This window comes from Austrofundulus limnaeus, unplaced genomic scaffold, assembly GCF_001266775.1.
Source record: "Austrofundulus limnaeus strain Quisiro unplaced genomic scaffold, Austrofundulus_limnaeus-1.0 Scaffold528, whole genome shotgun sequence".
NCBI classification, from domain to species: domain Eukaryota; kingdom Metazoa; phylum Chordata; class Actinopteri; order Cyprinodontiformes; family Rivulidae; genus Austrofundulus; species Austrofundulus limnaeus.
The window spans coordinates 228,642-233,985 of record NW_013952930.1 but is presented as its reverse complement, the minus strand read 5'-3'; positions in this window follow the sequence as shown (position 1 = coordinate 233,985).

Here is a 5,344-nt window from a genome sequence, read left to right as displayed (position 1 = left end):
CAGTAAAAATGTCAAGCAACATAGCAACATTGATAAAGATAATTTGAGGTAGGTCTCCGGTTCAGCTGAAATAGTCTCGGTATGTTTCTGCCGGTGTGGGGCTGTGTGATAAGCAGCCGGCGCTGATAAGAGACCTCAGTGGAACCACAGGTTGCGACTCCCTCTGCTAACTGTTTACTTTTTCCACAACTTGGGTCATAAAGCATGGAGGTGTGTTTGTTCCCACATACAATATATGTTCTGATGATATTAAAATGTTTTGCATGTTGACATGCAGCCTGTTCTGTGCCGGTGTGCGCCGTCACCGTGGGCAGCAACCATGCATATGAATTATATTGTCAGGGACTTGTGTTATTTTGTCTCCTGCCTTCAACTGGCAGAACGCTGGAACAATAATAAACCAAGCTACGCTTTGGGAATTATCATACAACAGGTGTATATCTTCAAATGAACTCTAGAAGCCTCCAAACGGTTGCATTCAAGGCTTCCTTATGCAAATGTTTTAATTTTAAGTTTGAAATCTTATTTATTTGGTTGTCTACAAACAACAACCTATGCTACCTTTAAATTCCAAAACAACATGGAATAGTGCAAAAGGAAGACAGCAAGGACAAATGCATTGACTGTAAATGAGTTCTTTAAACACCTATAGTGAATGACTAATGGTACTGATTTAATTTAATTACAAATACAGGACTAATAGCTCCCTGTGCTAAATTAGAGGAAATTGACGGACAGCAACAGCTTGTGTGAGCACCCAAACAAGCGCTTCACATGTACAGCTGCTGCATTCAGGCTGAATCTGAGAGTGAGCTTTGTGCTCATTCAATCAATAAAAAATGTGACCAATAAAATGCACTATGTATGGCATGTGTATCAGGGGAGCCCTGGGTATGTTGCACAAAAATCTGAAAAGACCTTTGGCATATAAGTACTGTCTTCTTTTCACCTGAAAAAGTCAGGATATTGTGGGCTGAGCCGCATAGAACAGAAATGTATGAAAATCCCCGCCGTGCTGTTCTCCAATTACTGCCTTCGATGTTTACCCCTGAGTTGGCTCAGACTCTCCCAGCATGCCCTGTTGGTCTCAGTCTCATACAAGCGTCGCCTGCAGCTCCTCTCCAAACGGGGGCGTGACTCCGCCGCACAACTCCAAGGAAAATGCCACTCTCATGCTCCATTAGCCTCTGCGTCCCCAGTGGATGAAGAAAAATGTATTCACTGCTGGGATACTGGTGCCACAGACATCTAAATAGCAACCATTCGTCCTTTCTGCCGTGTCCTCGGTGCTCCGAATGACCACACGACTGCATGCGTGACTGGACCGGTGGAGGGAAACGTAACTTTATAATCACAGGATGTGAAGACCAGGAGGTTGACAGATTATTTTACCTTGGAAATGTGCTGAAAGATGGAGCGCACGCTACGCCAAGCAAATATAAGTGACTAGCAAAGGCACATACAGTAAATCCTGTGCATATCAGATTATTATTACAGCCTACACTGAAAAAAAAAGGATTTTTGGGTGTAGTAACATTTATTTAATCTTTTTTTAATTTAAAAAATATATCAAAATCTCTAAACTACAAGAATTTACTAAATAAACAATGTGCATATATTATATATCAATATTACTGTACAAAAAAAGTAAATGCTAATATTATTTTAACAGTAATATTTAAGTGCCTTTTCTGGACAGCACATAAACAGGAATATATTAAGTAACTTCTACTCTTCTGGGATAAAACTGAGGGTGTGTGCACACAAAGGCTGCTGCTCCTCATTCCCTTGCTTCACTTTTCAAGGAGAGGACAAGACATGGTGGAAATAAAACATAAGTTGTCTGCTTTCTTTTGCTTGAATACATTTGTTGGTGTGCAATAGTTTGATGACATAATGTAGGTGATATTTAGTTGTCAGGGAACAGGGAATGCATATTGTAGCATTCCGCTGTGTTTGGCTGTTTGTCATGTGACTGCAGTGGAGGATTGTGGGTAGGATTCATGTTTGTTCTTAAATCATTTTAGGCAATTGGTTAACATTGTTCTTTCAGCAATTAGTCTGTTGTGTTACTCTAATTTGTGTGTTCATTATTTGTTAACTTGTGTTGAACAGTTCAGCAGAAGTAATCATAAGTGAGAGTGGTAGGTCTAGTCATTAATAAGACCTGTGAGTTTCACTTTGTCTGTGTTGTTCATGAAGAAGAATCCAATAAAGGTTCTTCTAAACTGCCACCTGGTGGTGAGGTCTTGAACTACAACAAGAGCTACACCTCTCTGTAGCTGTGAGGTGTCATGCCACAATACTGTGCTTGATGCATGTGCACTGTTATAAATAACTTGTAAGATTTTTACTAGAAAAAATCCTCGTAACAATTTGCAATAATGTTGGTTAAGTACATTTAAATGCTACAAATTCATGTAATATTTACTGATCATTATCTAGTAAAAGTTATTAAAGATTTGTGAATAAATCAGGTAAATTTTACTTAATTTGATCAAGTATATGTTATAAGATTTAATTGAGCAAATTAAGTAAAATTTACCTGATTCATTCACAAATCTTTAACTATGTTCTTAGTAACGTTTACTAGATAATGATGAGTAAATATTACATGATTTTGTAGCATTTAAATTTACTTAATAAATGTTAGTGCAAATTTGTTAGAGGATTTTTTGAAGTACATCTTACAAGTTATTGTCTTCAGTGTAGGTTTCATGTTGTGAGGGTAACTTGTGCATGTTGAAGTCACTGTGCTTTAAATCGTGTGGATTTTCCTGTGGTCTATCCAGAGGGAGATCATGGAGTTGTCTCTGTCAGACAGCCAATCCTGTAGCTCTAAATGGAATGAATCACGGAGCAAATGCTCAGGTCACTGCTGCAGTATTGATTATCAATGGAAGATGTCTGATTCTCTTTCTTGAGTCTCGCGCTTTCACCCCGCCACACACGGCGCACGACTAGATTAAACTTTGCTCCACGTTTGAACTCATTTGCAGTCCAGGCTGCGCGTTGAATCTGTTTATGCAGCAGCTGTACGACTTATCCAGTCAAAAGCACACACTGTACGCAGCGATTGCTTCAAAACCCACATCCAATTTACGCTGGAAGTGTTTTGCGGCGGGTGTTTGTCGAACATACAGTATCATTCATTGGGCAGACATTAAGTTTGAAAGCTTGGTGGGGTATTTATTGAAGTCCTGACCCTGTCCTCTGCTCATTAAATTGATTCATGGATTCAATAAGTGGGGCACAGGCGGCAGGTGTGCATGTCGGCGCGAGCACAATTCTCACAGGCATCCATCACACTGATCAGGTATCTTCGACTCCGTCTTCGTGCAGCACTCACACATAGACCCCTGCAGATGTTATTGGCTTACAGCCCAGCCTGAACTGAGGCTACACTGAATGCAGATGCAAACACATGCAAGGATTTAGAGATAAAGGCTAACAGAAATATGAGAAAATTAAAGTAATTAAAAAAAGACTAAACAAGATATCTGTTTATCTAAAAGAGGACAGTTTGGAATATTGTTTCAGGTTAGTTATTATTGAGGTTTAGTGATATTTTAATATTTATAAAAAATTTAACATGACACTGAAGTCTATTCATAAACCAATGTGTGTAATTCCCATCAGTGTGAGACATAAACTATCAAATTCGTAACACTTTATCTCAAATCCTTCTTTGCAGCTTTTTACAAAAACTATATCAGAATAATAAAAAAGTGTATTTTAGATTTGTTAGATTTAGATTTATTAAAACATGATGGAGTACCGGTCTGTACCGGTCTGTTGTGATGAAGCTGGCTCAGCTCTCGATTTATCAGTCGGTCTATGTTCTGTACCCTCATCTATGGTCACGAGCTTTGGGTAGTGACCAAAACAACGAGATCGTGCATACTGTACAAGCGGCCAAAACGAGTTTTCTCCGCAGGGTGTCTCTCCCTAAGAGATAGGGTCAGAAGTCATCTGGGAGGGACTCAGAGTAGAGCCGCTGCTCCTCCACGTCGAGAGGAGCCAGTTGAGGTGGTTCATCTGGTTAGGATGCCTCCTGGACACCTCCCTGGTGAGGTGTTCCAGGCACGTCCCACTGGGAGGAGACCCAGAGGAAGACCCAGGACACGCTGGAGGGACTATGTTTCTCAGCTGGCCTGGGAACTCCTTAGGATCCCCCCTGATGGGCTGGCCCATGTGGCTGGGGAGAGGGAAGTCTGGGTCTCTCTGCTTAGGCTGCTGCCTCCGAGACCCAACCCTGGATAACCAGAAGAAAATGGACGGACAGACATTCAGGAGTATGTATACATATGGACACATGAAGGGATTCTGCCTTTCCACCCTCTTTTTAGATGCACATCTATTTTTCTTGTTCCACTTGAAATAAGGGTGTAAAAGGGGAAGTTGGACATTATAAGATGTGACACCATTGCTTTGAATTATTTGAAACTGAGGTCTATTAATGTATTACACATTTTCTTTATTTTTTTGCTTAAAGTTCAAAGGTGTATAAATATGGTGTTGTGCATCTTTTTGAGGTTTCGACTGCAAAAGAAAAGAAAAAAAACAAGTTTTGCTTGTTCATCCTTACTTACAGTTCCTTTGACAAGTTTCTTCTGTCTATGCTCTTCTCTCCTCCAGGTGTATTTTAGGAATCGGCATCCTTCAAGATGTCCTGAAATTGATTTCTTCCTCATGGGCCAGTTGTGGGCTAGAATGTCTTCTTAGTCCCTGAACATGTCCCCCCTTACTCTTTTTTTAATGCAGTCTTCAGGCACTGCCTTTGCTCGCGGTGTAAGCAAGGAGCATTTATATCGGCCACGACTGATGCACCTCCTGTCAGCGTTGAGTGGTATTCAGCAATCTGTGATACTGGAAGATGAGTGTTCAATAGGTGAGCAGGATTTATTCATCCAAGTGGTTGTTAACTCGGCTCAAACTTTGATAAAAGATCACAAGTGGAAATAAAAGTGTTAGGATTCTATAAGAGCTGTCACGGGTTTTATTTAAAGGCTTTGCAAATTCACAGAGTGAGCGTGAGGAGATGGTAAAATAAATAAAAAATGTCGGGTGAGGTAAGTGTGCAGCGATGGCGCTGTGTCTGCAGTGTGCTCTCAGAGGTGCAACAGACTGAGCAAACACAAAAGAACTGCATAAAAGGTGATTTATGCAAGCTAGAGGACATTACTCAGGATAATATGCATTCTTTTTATTTTTATTTTTTTACTTTTTTTCTTTCTTTTTTTTTTGGAGCTTGTAATACATTTGCAACATATATAGAGTTAACCTAGTTAGGATGGTTAGGGTGAAACGCAATCCAAGGTGATGGCTTATACTGTAGGAAAAG